This window comes from Physeter macrocephalus, chromosome 2 (assembly GCF_002837175.3).
Source record: "Physeter macrocephalus isolate SW-GA chromosome 2, ASM283717v5, whole genome shotgun sequence".
Taxonomy (NCBI): domain Eukaryota; kingdom Metazoa; phylum Chordata; class Mammalia; order Artiodactyla; family Physeteridae; genus Physeter; species Physeter macrocephalus.
The window spans coordinates 105,210,708-105,227,068 of NC_041215.1; the positions used below are offsets into that span (position 1 = coordinate 105,210,708).

The following is a 16,361-nucleotide window of genomic DNA, read 5'->3' on the forward strand; positions in this document are numbered from 1 at the left end:
ATGAAATATTTAAATATAAAAAAGTATACATAGAAAAACAGCTAGGAGAATGCTGACATAATCTTGGAGAGGGGAAGGATAATCTAAACAAGATATAAACTAACAGCCACAAAGGAAAAGCGGCCAGATTTGACCACATAAACAGTTCAAATTTCTATAAGGACTCTGAAGAAGTAAAAAAAAAATGTAGATAACAAACAGCATAGATAACAAAGCGTTTTTATTCAAAATACATAAAGCATTTTCACACATAAATAAACACAACCCAATTTGTAAATATGAGCAGAGATTATAAACAGTCAAATAACAGAAATACAAATGGATAAGCACATGAAAACTGTTCACTCATTAATTCTAAGGAAAATGCAAATCAATAGAATATCTTTTTTTTTTTTTTTTTTCTGTGGTACGTGGGCCTCTCACTGTTGTGGCCTCTCCCGTTGCGGAGCACAGGCTCCAGACGCACAGGCTCAGTGGCCATGGCTCACGGGCCTAGCCGCTCCGCGGCATGTGGGATCTTCCCGGACCGGGGCATGAACCCGTGTCCCCTGCATCGGCAGGTGGACTCCCAACCACTGCGCCACCAGGGAAGCCCTAGAATATCATTTTTGTGCATCAAATTAACAAAAACAAAAATGACCAGGCTGTGAGATAATGGATATTTTCCTACATTTTGGGTGCAAATGCAAATAAGTAAATCTGGTTTAAAAGATAATCTGGTAGTATCTATCAAAAGTAAATCTGCTCATATACTTTGATCCAACAATTCTGCTTCTCATATTTATCCTATAATATACTTGTATAGGTGAATAAAGATAATACTTAACATTTAGCAAGTGACTATTATGTTCCAAACCCTTTAAAATTCTTTGAAATAGATGATAGTATACTTATTTTGCGATGAGAAAACTTAAAGTCAGATGTAAATTGCCCAAAGTTATGTGACCATGGTAGTGGAAGAATCTGGATTTGAACCTAGATATTTCTTACTGTAAAATCCAAGCTCTTTTTCCTATATTCTAGTTTCCTATTCCTAATTCTCTTACCATCAACAAACACTGCTTTTCATTGGTAGATAAAATTAAATTCCCCACCCCCCTACCTTTCTTCCACCCTGACCTTTGGGGAAATGATTTAGCATCCTGTCATTGTCAGGGTTTAAATAGAAACTTATTAAGCTATATCTTGAAAATCTTAATTTATGAAGGGGCTCTAAAAATGTGAAGGAACTATTGAAAGACTGTCACCTGAATCAGCTATGAGTTGAAAGAGATGTTAGTCCTTTCCAATTCAGATTAGCACTCCAGAAGTTTGTCTCAAAATACTGCATTTCTTTAACACACTGTCTACCTTGGTTCATAAAAAATTCTTCTTTTAACTTCTAACTTCAAAGTTTATTTTACCGTAGATTCTGAAGATTTTGTGACTTGTTTATGAAGCAATTAGCTTAGACTTTTAGGAATTTGTTCTAGAACTCTGATATGTCTTCAATTTATAAGCCTGTTGCCCTAGGTGATAGATTCTTTCAACTTTCTAAGTCTGTTGATTTTATGTAACCTATGTTTTATGGGTTACCCACTGAATTTATCTTGTTCAACTTAATTTAGTTTTATCTGTCATATACAGGTCTGACTACCACCCTTAAGAAAAATATTTAAGGTAAGTTTTCTTTTTAAAAAATTAAACTCTTGACCATTACCTTTTATCCAGTTTCCCTCAATAGTAACATCTTGCAAAACTATGTAATATCAATATCACAACCAGGATATTGACATTGTACAGTTAAGATGCAGACATTTCCACAAGGATCCCTAATGTCCTTTTAGAGTCATACCCATTTCTTTCCTGTCTCCACCTCCTACTTAATGCCTGGCAACCACTTACTTGTTCTACATTTATAATTTTGTAATTTCCAGAATTTCATATAACTGAAGTCATATAGCATATAACATTTGGGGATTGGCTTTTTTTCACTCAGTATAATTCTCTGGAAATTCATCCAGGTTGTTGTATGTATCAAAGTTCCTTTGTATCGTTGAGTATTATTCCATGGCATGGAGGTAGCACAGTTTATTTTGTTCACCAATCAAAGAACATTTGTGTTGTTTCCACTTTTTGGCTACTATGAATAAGGCTGCTATAAATATTTGTGTTCACGGTGTTTTTGTGTGTGTGATCATAAGACTTAATCTTTCTGGGATAAATGCCCAAGAGTATAATTGTTGGGTTACATGGCAGTTGCATATTTAGTTTTTTGAGAAACTACCAAACTGTTTTCAGGAGTGGTTATAAAATTTAAAATTCCCATCAGCAATTTCTCTACATTTCACCAGCACTTAAGTTTATTATTGTTTTTTATTTTAGGTAAGAGACTTAGGTCAAGGTTTGGTTTTGTTTGCCCATGGATGTGCAATAGCTCCAGCACTACTTCTTGAAAAGGCTATCATTCCTCCATTAAATTGCTTTTGCATCATTGTCAAAAATCAGTTGGGCATACTTTTGTGGGTCTGTTTCAGGGATGTCTATTCTGTTCCATTGATCTTTGTGTCTCTCTCTCCTCTAATACCACACTATCTTGACTCTTGATTATTGTAGCTTGATTACTGTACCTAGTAGGCCTTATTTAGGTAAAGTGATTCCTCCCATTTTCTTCTTTTTAAAGATGATTTTAGCTATTCTAGGACCTGTGCCTTTCTATACACATTTTAGAATGATCTTGTCTATATTTACAAGGAGCTGGTATTTAGATAGAAATTACATTAAATCTATAGGTCAATCTGGGGAGAACTAACATCTTTACTATGTTGTTTTCCAATTCATGAATATGGTATGTCTCTCTATTTATTTAGGTCTTTGACTTCTTCCATCAACATTTTGTGATTTTTATCATCTAGATCCTGTACATGTTTTGTTAGATTTAAAAGTATTTAGTTTTCTTTGGAATTACTATAAATGTTATTGTGTTTAAAATTTTTGTTTACACATGTCCATGTTAGTATGTAGAAATGCTGCTGATTTTTAAAAATTGAAGTATAGTTGATTTACAATGTTGTGTTAGCTTCAGGTGTATAGCAAAGTGATTCATTTGTGTGTATGTGTGTATATATATATATATATATATATATATTCTTTTTTAGATTCTTTCCCCTTATAAGTTATTACAAAATATTGAGTATAGTTCCCTGTGCTATATGGTAGAACCTTGTTGCTTATGTATTTTATGTATAGTACTGTGTACATGTTAATCCCAAACGCCTAATTTATCCCTCCCTCCACCTTCCCCTTTGGTAACTGTAAATTTGTTTTCTGCGTCTGTGGTTCTATTTCTGTTTTGTAAATAAGTTCATTTGTATCGTTTTTTTGAGATTCCACATATAAGCAATATCATATGATATTTGTCCTTCTCAGCCTGCATTACTTCACTTAGTATGATAATCCCTAGGTCCATCCATGTTGCTGCAAATGGCATTATTTCATTCTTTTTTATGGCTGAGTGTTAAAATGCTGTTGATTTTTGCATTTGGAATTTTTATCCTTCAAACTGCTCAACTCACTTACTAGTTCTAGTAGTTTTTTTTTGTAGACTCCTTGCTATTTTACATAGATAACTTTTTCATCTGAAAATAGAGACAATTTGATTTCTTCTTTTCCGATCTGTGTGACTTTTATTTCCCTTTTCTGCTCTATTACAATGGCTAAAACTTACAGTATTATATTGAAAAAGAATAATAAGAGCAGACATCCTTGCCTTGTTCCTGATCCTGGAAAGAAAGCATTCAGTCTTTCAACATTAAGTATAATGTAATATGGAGGTCTTGTAGATGCTCTTTATCAAGTTGAAGAATTTACCCTCTAATACTACTTTGTCGAGAGTTTTATATCATGATTGGGTGTTGAATTTTGTGAAGAACTTTTTTTTGTATCAATTGATATGATCATATGGTTTTTCTCCTTTATTCTGTTGATATCATAGGTTACATGGATTGATTTTCAAATGCTGAACCAGCCTTGCACACCTGAAATACTTACCATTTGTCATGGTATATCGTTCTTTTTATACATTACAGTATTGGTGTGCTAATATTTGGTTGAAGATTTATGCATCTAAGTTCATAAGAGATATTAGTCTGTAGTTTTCTTTTTTTGGTAATGTCTTTATCTAGTTTTGGTATCAGAGTAATACTAGCTTCATAAAATGAGTTGGAAAGTGTTCCTTCCTCTTCTCTCTCAGAATAGGTTGTGTTCAATTAGTGGGTTTTTTTTTTTTTTTTTTAATGTTAGTAAAATTCTCCTGTGAAACCATCTGGGCCTGGACACTTCTTTTCCAGGAACTTTTAAATTACCAATTCAATTTCTTTAATGGCTACAGGACTATTCAGTTTAATTCATCTTGATTTAGTATGTGGTTTTCAGGACTTGGTCCATTTCTTCTAATTTATGAGCATAAAACTTTTTGTAGTATGTCCTTGTTATCTTTTTAATGGTTGCATATATGTATGTAGTGGTATATTAGGTTTCATTCCTGATTTTGGTGATTTGCATCTTCTCTCTTTTTACCTTTGTCAGTCTTGTTAGAGGTTTATCAATTTTATGGATTATTTTGAAGAACCAGCTTTCTTGTTTCATTGATTTTTCTCTACTATTATTTTTTAGTTTTCAGTTTCACTGATTTCTGCGTTTTTTTTTTTCTTGTAAATGCTTTATTTATTTATTTTTTAACATAGAGGAAGCTTGGTGGTGGATATGTAGCCATGTGATGTTTTTATGACTGAGTTAAAGTTCAGGCTGCCTTTCTTATAGAATGTAAATGTGCACCAACACATGTATATGTAATTGTTATAAAAATTAAGCTTAGTCACTAAAAGAAGATTTGCTGTCTGAACTTTCTACTATATTTTTTTCACCTTCACCATCAGGCACTGGAGCATCTGGCCTCTCTAGAAGATCTGGGTCTAGTCCTTCCGATATCATTTTGTTTCTTATTGCCATCACTGGAACACCCACCAATTTTGAGATATCTGGCATATCTTAGATCCTTGGCTACAGTTATTTTCTGGTGTTACTTCACTTTCCTGTGGTCCAGAGTCTTGTAAACTGTTCTGCTGTGATTGCTCTGAAGTGGTTTCAGAATGTGTTTCATTTGTGATCCTAGTGACACTTATAGGAGATACTTCAAACGTGACATCATCTAGCCCTGGGATAGATGACAAGTTTGCATCTAAAATATTGAGAGATGTTTCAATTTGCTGGATACAAAGAGAAAGGTCTGCCAGTTTCTCCTCACAAACTGTAGAAAATCGGTTGCGAAACTGTACACTGTGCACCACAAATTGGTTTAGAAATGCCACCGTTCTGTTCTGTTGAACATTTGGCACCTTAGTCAGGTCTATGCCTGACCCCATGAGAGGAAGCCCATCCTCATCCCTCTCCTCTCTGTTCTTTATTATTTCCTTCATTCATCTTTTTGTATTTATTTTGCTCCTTCTTTTTCTAAGCTCTTGAGGTGTGGGAGCTTAGTTTATTAATTTGAAAGTTTTCCTCTTCCAATGTATGCATTTAGTGCTATACATTTCTCTCAGTGCTGCTGTTTTAACTGTCTTATCAATTTTGATATGTTGTATGTTCATTTTTATTCTATGTATTTTTTATTCCATTTGAGATTTCCTCTTTGACCCAAGGATTATCTAGAAGTGTGTTTTAAAATTTCCAAGTGTTTGGAGATTTTCCTGTTGTCTTTCTGTTATTGATTTCTCATTTGATTCTGTGTTCTGTATGCAAGACAAAGATGGCCTCTGTATATTGCCACCCCACCCACCCCAGGTTGTTTACTTATTCACAGCAGGCTGAGACCCATTAGCTCAAAAGTCTGCCAGCACCAGACTAAAATTTGTACACATCCAATTATTTTAAACACAACCAAATAAGCAGATTTTTAACTATTTAGAGCCTGCCTGCTTTATGTACTCAAAAAACTGTGCCCAGCATACACTAGCCATAGGTAAAATAAAACCTGGGGTTATAAAGACCCCAAGACTCTGCTGCCTTTAGGGGTTCCTGACCCAGAGACTCCCTTTCAGGCTGCTGAGTGAAATCACCTAGAGATGTAACCCCCTCTCTGATATCCCTCTCCTCTAGGAATTTCCTTGTCCTTCTCTCCCTCTGAGTATTGGCCTCTTGTGCGGTAGCCTCTAGATGGTCTCATGCTGTGAGAGACTTCCCCCACATGCAAACCTGTCAAAGTGTCACTCAAATAAAGCTGTGTGTGCTACTGCCACCTCCTGGTCAAATGGTTTTCCTTGATCAGCCCCCAAATCCCTTGAACTCCCTATATTCCATTACAGTCAGACAGCACCACTTCATATAGTTTTAATTATTTTAAATGTGCTGAACTTGGTTTTATGGTCTAGGATGTGGCCTATCTTGGTGAATGTTCCATGGGCACTTGAAAACACTGTGTACTCTGCTATTGTTGGATAGTCAGTTAGATCCTGTTGGTTTATCGTGTTGTTAAGGTGTTCTATATTCTTGCTGATTTTCTGTCTAGTAGTTCTATATTTACTGAGAGTGAGGTGTTGACATCCCCAACTATAAGGGTGGATTTTATTTCCTCTTTCAGCTCTATCATGTAATGTCATGCTTTGTTACTTTAGTATTGTTATGTCTTCCTGGTGGAGTGACACTTGTATTATATAACGTTCCTCTTTATCTCTAGTAATTTTCTTTGCACGTAAGTCTATCTACTTTATTTGATATTAATATAGCCCTTGTTGCATTTAATGATTAAATTTTGAAGTCACATCTTTTCCCATTCTTTTGCTTTTAGTTTACGTATGTCATTGCACTGATATTTGAAGTCAATTTCTTGTGGACAACATGTTGTTGGATCATGTTTTTGATTCACACTGCTGTCTTTTTTTTTTTTTTTGGCTGTGTTGGGTCTTAGCTGCAGCATGCTGGATCTTTCGTTGTGGTGTGTGGGCTTCTCTCTAGTTGTGGTGTGCGGGCTTCTCTCTAGTTATGGCACATGGGCTCCAGAGCGCGTGGGCTCTGTAATTGCGGCATGCGAGCTCTCTAGCTGTGTGCAGGATTAGCTGTCCCATAGCATGTGGGATCCTAGTTCCCTGACAGGGGTTGAACCCATGTCCCCTGCATTGGAAGGAGGATTCTCAACCACTGGACCACTAGGGAAGGCCCTGTCTTTTTTTTTTTTTTAATTGAAGTATAGTTAATTTACAATGTTGTGTTAGTTTTAAGTGTACAAAAAGTGATTCAGTTATACATACATATATATATATAAAATTTTTCAGATTCTTTTCCATTGTAGGTTATTACAAGATATTGAGTATAGTTCCCTGTGCTATACAGTAGATCTTGCTGTTTACCTATTTTATATATAGTAGTGTGTATATGTTAATCCCAAATTCCAAATTTATCTCACCCCCACCCAACACTATCCCCTTTGATAACCATAAGTTTGTTTTCTATGTTTGTGAGCTTATTTCTGTTTTGTAAATAAGATCCTTTGTATCATTTTTTAGATTCCACATATAAGTGATATAATATGATATTTGTCTTTCTCTCTCTGACTTACTTCAGTTAGTATGATAATCTCTAGGTCCATCCATGTGGCTGCAAATGGCATTATTTCATCCTTTTCAATGGCTGAGTAATATTCCATTTTATATCTCTATCTACCTACCACATCTTCTTTATCCATTCATCATCTGTTGATAGACAAATAGGTTGCTTCCATGTCTTGGCTATTGTAAATAGTGCTGCTATGAACATTGCGGTGCATGTATCTTTTCAAATTAGAGTTTTCTCCGGATATATGCCCAGGAGTGGAATTGCTGGATCATATGGTAGCTCTATTTTTAGTTTTTTAAGGAACCTCCATACTATTCTCCATAGTGGCTGTATCGATTTACATTCCTACCAACAATGTAGCAGGGTTCATTTTTCTCCACACCCTCTCCAGCATTTATTATTTGTAGACTTTTTAATGATGGCCATTCTGACTGGTGAAAAGTGATACCTCATTGTAGTTTTGATTTGCATTTCTCTAATAATTAGTGATGTTGAGCATCTTTTCATGTGCCTCTTGGCCATCAGTATGTCTTCTTTGGATAAATGTCTGTTCAGGTCTTCTGCTCATTTTTTGATTGGGTTGTTTTTTTGTTGAGCTGCATGAGCTGTTTGTATATTTTGGAGATTAATCCCTTTTTGGTCATGTCATTTGCAAATATTTTCTCCCTGTCCATAGATTGTCTTTTTGTTTTATGGTTTCCTTTGCTGTGCAAACGCTTTTAAGTTTAATTAGGTCCCATTTGTTTATTTTTTGTCTTTATTTCCATTACTCTGAGAGAAGGATCCAAAAACACATTGCTGCAATTTATGTCAAAGAGTGTTCTGCCTATGTTTTCCCCTAGGTGTTTTATAGTATCTGGTCTTACATTTAAGTCTTTAATCAATTTTGAGTTTATTTTTGTGTTTGGTGTTAGAGAATGTTCTAATTTCATTCTTTACATGTAGCTGTCCAGTTTTCCCAGCACCACTTATTGAGGAGACTGTATTTTCTTCATTGTATATCCTTGCTTCCTTTGTCATAGAGTAATTGACCATAAGTGTGTGGGTTTATTTCTGGGCTTTCTATCCTGTTCCATTCATCTATGTCTGTTTTTGTGCCATTACCATACTGTTTTGATTGCTGTAGCTTTGTAGTAGAGTCTGAAGTCAGGGAGCATGATTCCTCCAGTTCCAGTCTTCTTTCTCAAGATTGTTTTAGCTATTTGGGATCTTTTATGTTTCCTTACAAATTTAAAAACTTTTTGTTCTACCTGTGTGAAAAATGCCATTGGTAGTTTGATAGGGATTGCATTGAATCTGCAGATTGCCTTAAGTAGTATGGTCATTTTAACAATACTGATTCTTCCAATCCAAGAACATGGTATATCTTTCTGTCTTCAATTTCTTTCATCAGTGTCTTATAGTTTTCAGAGACAGATCTTTTACCTCCTTAGGGAGGTTTATTCCTAGGCATGTTATTCGTTTTGATGTGATAGTAAATGGGATTGTTTCCTTAATATCTTTTTCTGATCTTTCATTGTTAGTGTATAGAAATGCAACAGATTTCTGTATATTAATTTTGTATCCAGCAACTTTACCATATTCATTGATGAGCTCTAGTAGTTTTCTGGTAGCATCTTTAGGATTTTCTATGCATAGTATCATGTCATCTGGAAACAGTGACAGTTTTACTTCTTCTTTTCCAATTCGAATTCTTTTTATTTCTTTTTCTTCTCTGATTCCTGTGACTAGGACTTTCAAAGCTATGTTGAATAAAACTGGCAAGAGTAGACATCCTTGTCTTGTTCCTAATCTTAGAGGAAATGCTTTCAGCTTTTCACCGTTGAGAACGATGTTGGCTGTGGATCTGTCATATATGGCCTTTATTATGTTGAGGTATGTTCCCTCTATGCCCACTTTCTGGAGAGTTTTTATCATAAATGGGTGTTGAAATTTGTCAAAAGCTTTTTCTGCATCTATTGAGATGATCATATGGTTTTTATTCTTCAATAAAGCTTTTTCTGCATCTCTTGAGATGATCATATGGTTTTTCTCCTTCAATTTGTTAATATGGCTTATCACACTGATTGATTTGTAGATATTGAAAAATCCTTGCATCCCTGGGATAAATCCCACTTGATCATGGTGCATGATTCTTTTAATGTATTGTTGGATTCGGTTTGCTTGTATTTTATTGAGGATTTTTGCGTCTATGTTCATCAGTAATATTGGCCGATAATTTTTTTTTAATATCTTTGTTTGGTTTTGGTATCAGGATGATGGCCTCATAAAATGAGTTCAGAAGTGTTCCTTCTTCTGCAATTTTTTGGGAATAGTTTCAGAAGGATAGGTATTAACTCTTCTCTAAATGTTTGATAGAATTCGCCTGTGAAGCCATCTGGTTCTGGACTTTTGTTTTTGGGGAGTTTTTAAATCACAGTTTCAATTTCAGTACTTGTGATCGGTCAGTCTAAATTTTCTATTTCTTCCTGGTTCAGTCTTGGGAGACTGTATGTTTCTAAGAGTTTGTCCATTTCTTCCAGGTTGTCCATTTTATTGGCATTTAGGTGCTTATAGTAGTCTCTTATGATCCTTTGTAATTTCTGTGGTGTTCATTGTAACTTCTCCTTTTTCATTTCTTATTTTATTGATTTGAGCCCTCTCCCTTTGTTTCTTGATGAGTCTGGCTAAAGGTTTATCAATTTTGTTTATCTTTTCAAAGAACCAGCTTTTAGTTTCATTGGTCTTTTCTATTGTTTTCTTCATCTCTATTTCAGTTATTTATGCTCTGATCTTTATGATTTCTTTCCATCTACTAAATTTGGGACTGAACCTGGGGCCCTGGCAGTGACAGCAGTGAGTCCTAACCACTGGACCCCCAGGGAATTCCCTATTTTTTATTTTTTTAATTTAATTTTTATTTTTTTAATGGGGGTGTAGTTGATTTACAATGTTGTATTAATTTCAGTGTACAGCAAAGTGATTTAGTTATACATATACATATATCCATTCTTTTTCAGATTCTTTTCCCATATAGGTTATTAAAGAATATTGAGTAGAGTTCCCTGTGCTGTACAGTAGTCCTTTTTGATTATCTACTTTATATATAGTAGTGTGTATATGTTAATCCCAATCTCCTAATTTATCCCTCCCCCAGCTTTCCGCTATGGTAACCATAAATTTGTTTTCTATATCTGTGAGTCTGTTTCTGTTTTGTAAATAAGTTCATTTGTATCATCTTTTTAGATTCCACATATAAGTGATATCATATGATAGTTCTCTTTCTCTGTCTGACTTACGTAGTATGATAATCTCTAGGTACATCCATGTTGCTGCAAATGGCATTATTTCATTCTTTTTTTTATGGCTGAGTAATATGCCATTGTATATATCTACCACATAAGTGGGTCTCTTGTAGACAGCATATATATGGGTCTTATTTTTGTATCCATTCAGCCAGTCTGTATATTTTGGTTGGAGCATTTAATCCATTTACATTTAAGGTAATTATTGATATGTATATTCTTATTGCCATTTTGTTAATTGTTTAGGATTTGTTTTTGTAGGTCTTTTTTCTTCCCTTCCTCTTCTGTTCTCTTCTCTTGTCATTTGATGACTATCTTTAGAGTTGTGTTTGGATTGCTTTTTCTTTTTTGTGTGTGTATCTATTGTAGATTTTTGGTTTGCAGGTACCATAAGGTTTTGATATAACAGTCTACATATATACAAGATTGTTTTAAGTTGCTGGCCTCTTAATTTCAAATGCATTTCCAATATCCTACATTTGTACTCTCCTCTTCTCATGATTGCTGGTTTTGATAGCATATTTGTGTATGGATGATTTCCTACCTTTATTGCATGTTTGCCTTTACCAGTGAGCTTTTCCATTTGTAATTTTCTTGTTTCTAGTTGTGTCCTTTTATTTTCTGCCTAGAGAATTTCCTTTAGCATTTGTTGTAAAGCTGGTTTGGTGGTGCCGAATTCTCTTAGCTTTTGCTTGTGTGTAAAGCTTTAAACTCCTCTGTCAAATCTGAACGAGAGCCTTGCTGGTTAGAGTATTCTTGGCGGTAGGTTCTTCCCTTTCATCACTTTAAATACATTGTGCCACTCCCTTCTGGCCTGCAGTTTCTGTTGAAAAATCAGCTGATAACCATATGGGGATTCCCTTGTATTTTATTTGTTGCTTTTCCCTTGTTGCTTTTAATATTTTACCTTTGTCTTTATTTTTTGTCAGTTTGATTAATATGTGTCTTTGTGTGTTCCTTCTTGGGTTTATCCTGTATGGAACTCTTATCCACTTCCTGAATTTGGGTGACTGTTTCCTTCCCCAGGTTAGGGAAGTTTTCAGATAATTCCTCTTCAAATACTTTCTCAGGCCCTTTCTCTCTCTCTTCTCCTTCTGGGAACCCTCTAATGCAAATATTAGTGTGCTTGATGTTGTCCCAGAACTGTTGTCTTAAACTGTCCCCATTTCTTTTTATTCTTTTTTCTTTCTTCTGTTTGGCAGCAGTGATTTCCACTACTCTGTCTTCCAGCTCACTGATCCGTCCTTCTGCCTCACTTAGTCTACTATTGAGTCCTTCTAGTGTATTTTTCATTTCAGTTATTTCATTCTTTAATTCTGTTTGGTTTTTCTTTATATTTTCTAATTATTTGTTAAAAACGTCCAATTTCTCACTCTGTGCACTCATTCTCCTCCCAAGTTGTTTGATCATCTTTACGATCATTACTCTGAACTCTTTCCCGAGTAGATTGCCTGTCTCCACCTCACCTAGTTCTTCTTCTGGGGTTTTAAAACACCATATAATTTAGACAAAATGTCTGAATTATTTTATCTGGAGTCTCAGTAAACTAAGATTTAATTCTTTACTGAAGACATAATAATGTCAAGTACCAGTAATGCTTTTGAATTCAGGAATATTACAGTAAAATCAGTTATTAAGTATGTGCAGTCATTGGGTTATCAGAAACAAATCAAGCTTTTTGTAACACCTTTTATTCTAAGCATCATGAAACAGGATGAATGGCTCTGCATGCCTGAACTAGGTAGAGAAACAGCACAAGGTGGTTTTCTTTCTTTTCAAGGGAAGGAGAAGAAAGCACACACCGTAAATGTTCTCATTCTTCATAGGTCCCCAGAGGGAAAGAGAAGCTCCCTTTATCCCTAGCCCAAATATAAAATCATCTTATTCCAGCCAAGTGTAAAGTAAATTACAGGAGGTGCTTGCCTAGGCCAAGTTCAAATACCAGCATTTAAGAGAAGCTGCAAGCCAATCTACCCACCTTCAACAGGTTTATTCAAGGAAGAGGTAGCTTCCTGAAGCCTCAGGAAAGGAAAAGAAAAGGCATTTCTCAGCAGGTTAATAGATAGCTCTTTGATGATCAACTCTTATTTGTGTATGCACCACCATTTCTCTATGGAGAACATGCTAATTTACCATGAGCATGTGGTGGTTCACAAGGTCTTCTAAGCTGGATAGGTCTTTTTTCTTCCCTTCCTCTTCTGTTCTCTTCTCTTGTCATTTGATGACTATCTTTAGAGTTGTGTTTGGATTGCTTTTTCTTTTTTGTGTGTGTATCTATTGTAGATTTTTGGTTTGCAGGTACCATAAGGTTTTGATATAACAGTCTACATATATACAAGATTGTTTTAAGTTGCTGGCCTCTTAATTTCAAATGCATTTCCAATATCCTACATTTGTACTCTCCTCTTCTCATGATTGCTGGTTTTGATAGCATATTTGTGTATGGATGATTTCCTACCTTTATTGCATGTTTGCCTTTACCAGTGAGCTTTTCCATTTGTAATTTTCTTGTTTCTAGTTGTGTCCTTTTATTTTCTGCCTAGAGAATTTCCTTTAGCATTTGTTGTAAAGCTGGTTTGGTGGTGCCGAATTCTCTTAGCTTTTGCTTGTGTGTAAAGCTTTAAACTCCTCTGTCAAATCTGAACGAGAGCCTTGCTGGTTAGAGTATTCTTGGCGGTAGGTTCTTCCCTTTCATCACTTTAAATACATTGTGCCACTCCCTTCTGGCCTGCAGTTTCTGTTGAAAAATCAGCTGATAACCATATGGGGATTCCCTTGTATTTTATTTGTTGCTTTTCCCTTGTTGCTTTTAATATTTTACCTTTGTCTTTATTTTTTGTCAGTTTGATTAATATGTGTCTTTGTGTGTTCCTTCTTGGGTTTATCCTGTATGGAACTCTTATCCACTTCCTGAATTTGGGTGACTGTTTCCTTCCCCAGGTTAGGGAAGTTTTCAGATAATTCCTCTTCAAATACTTTCTCAGGCCCTTTCTCTCTCTCTTCTCCTTCTGGGAACCCTCTAATGCAAATATTAGTGTGCTTGATGTTGTCCCAGAACTGTTGTCTTAAACTGTCCCCATTTCTTTTTATTCTTTTTTCTTTCTTCTGTTTGGCAGCAGTGATTTCCACTACTCTGTCTTCCAGCTCACTGATCTGTTCTTCTGCCTCATTTAGTGTACTATTGATTAATTTTAGTGTATTTTCCTTTCAGTTATTGTATTCTTCAACTCTGTTTGGTTGTTCTTTATATTTTCTAATTCTTTGTTAAAAACTTCTAATTTCTCGCTCTGTGCATCCATTCTCCTCCCAAGTTCTCTAATCATCTTTACGATCATTACTCTGAACTTATTTTGGTTAGATTGCCTATCTCCATGTCACTTAGTTCTTATTCTGGGGTTTTATCTTGTTCCTTCATCTGAAATATATTCCTTTGTGTAAATTGCTATTTGTATTTTTATGTATGTGGTAGGTTGGTTATGTTTCTCAACCTTGGAGAAGTGGCCCTCTGTAGGGGATGTCCTATGTGTCCCAGCAGTGCACTCCTCTCTTGTCACCTAAAGGCCAGGGGCCAGCTGGTCCCCGGGTAGTGTCCAGACTGAGTCTGTGGACTCCGTCTACAGGCTGCAGGACTGTAGTTTTCTTGCTTCTAGTGTATGCCTCCTGGTCGGTGAGGCTTGCCAATGCAGGGGACACAGGTTCAATCCCTGGTCTGGGAAGATCCCACATGCCACGAAGCAACTAAGCCTGTGCGCCACAACTACTGAAGCCTGTGCACAGGCTTGTGCAGGTTTCCTGCTGGGAGGGGTTGGTGACTGCTCCCTGGTGGGTGGGGCTGGGTCTTGGTCCTCTAGTGGGCAGGGTCATGTGTCAGGGCATATGTAGAGGCAGTTTTGGGTTTAGGAAGTCTTTAGGCAGCCTGTCTGCTGATGGGTGGGGCTGTGTTCCCGTCCCGGTTTGTTGTTTGGCCTGAGGCATCACAGCACTGGAGCCTGCAGGCTGTTGGCTGGGGCCAGGTCTTGGTGCCAAAATGTCTGCCTCCAGGAGAACTCATGCAAATGAATGCTCCCTGATATATCCACCACCAGTGTCTATATCCCCATGGTGGTCCACAGCTGCTCCCTGCCTCCCCAGAAGACCTCTAAGACCAGCAGGTAGGTCTGGCCCAGGCTCCTCTCATATTACTGCTTTTGCCCTTGTTCTCAGTGCATGTCAGATTTTGTGTGCACCCTTTAAGAGTGCAGTCTCTATTCCCCCTAATCCTGTGGAACTCCTGCAATCAAGGCCCACTGGCCTTCAAAGCCAAATGCTCTGGGAGCTCCTCTCCCTGGTGCCAAACCCCTGGGCTGGGGGTCCTAACATGGGGCTCAGAACTCTCCTGTGGGAGAACCCCTGTAAAATAATTATCTCCAGTTTGTGGGTCACCCACCTGGAGAGTATGGGGTTTTATTATATCTGGAGTCCGCCTCTCATACCAGTCTCGTTGTGGTTCCATCTTTATGTCTTTAGCTGTAGAGGGTCTTTTCTGGTAGGTTTTAGTTTTTTCTTTTAATTAATTAATTAATTAGCTGTGCCAGGTCTTAGTTGCGGCATACAGGTTCTGCGTTGAGGCATGCGGGATCTTTAGTTGTGGCATTCAGTATCTTTTAGTTGCAGCATGCAGGCTCTTAGTTGCGGCATGCGGGATCTAGTTCCCTGACCAGGGATCAAACCTGGGTCCCCTGCATTAGGAGTGTGGAGCCTTAACCACTGGACCACAAGAGAAGTCCCCAGTCTTTTTCAATGATGGTTATTCTGCAGATTGTTGTGACTTTGGTGTGCTCGTGAGAGGAGGTGAGCTTCAGGCCCTTCTATTCTGCCATCTTAGTTGCTCTCTCTCAACTGTGTCTTTTAAATGGTGTATTTAGACCATTTATCATTTACCAAATTTCCATATCAGTTATCAATGACATGTTGGGACTTAAGTCTGCCACTTTGTTATTTATTTTCTGTTTGTTTCCTCTATTCCTCATTCCTTATTTTCTCTTTCCTTACCTTCCTGTGGGTTGTTTGAATATTTTTTAGGATTTCACATTGGTTTATAGTTTTTCAGTACATTGTTTTGGGTTTTTTTGGTTTGTTTGTTTATTTATGGCTGCATTGGGTCTTCATTGCTGCGCGCAGCCTTTCTCTAGTTGCGGTGAGCAGGGGCTACTCTTCGCTGCGGTGTGTGGCCTTCTCGCTGAGGTGGCTTCTCTTGTTGCAGAGCATGGGCACTAAGTGCACAGGCTTCAGTAGTTGTGGCGCACAGGCTTAGTTGCTTCGTGGCATGTGGGATCTTCCCAGACCAGGGATTGAACCTGTGTCCCCTGCATTGGCAGGCAGATTCTTTTTTTTTTTTTTTAAACATCTTTATTGGAGTATAATTGCTTTACAATGGTGTGTTAGTTTCTGCTTTATAACAAAGTGAATCAGTTATACATATACATATGTTCCCATATCTCTTCCCTCTTG

General features: G+C 36.8%; 1 protein-coding gene and 1 pseudogene across 1 annotated transcript in view; both read right to left on the bottom strand.

The window, feature by feature from the left end:
- Nucleotides 1-16,361, bottom strand: part of C2CD6 (C2 calcium dependent domain containing 6) — a 75,896-nt gene that overhangs the window by 13,515 nt on the left and 46,020 nt on the right.
- Nucleotides 4,852-6,341, bottom strand: LOC102989575 (WASH complex subunit 3-like; annotated as a pseudogene).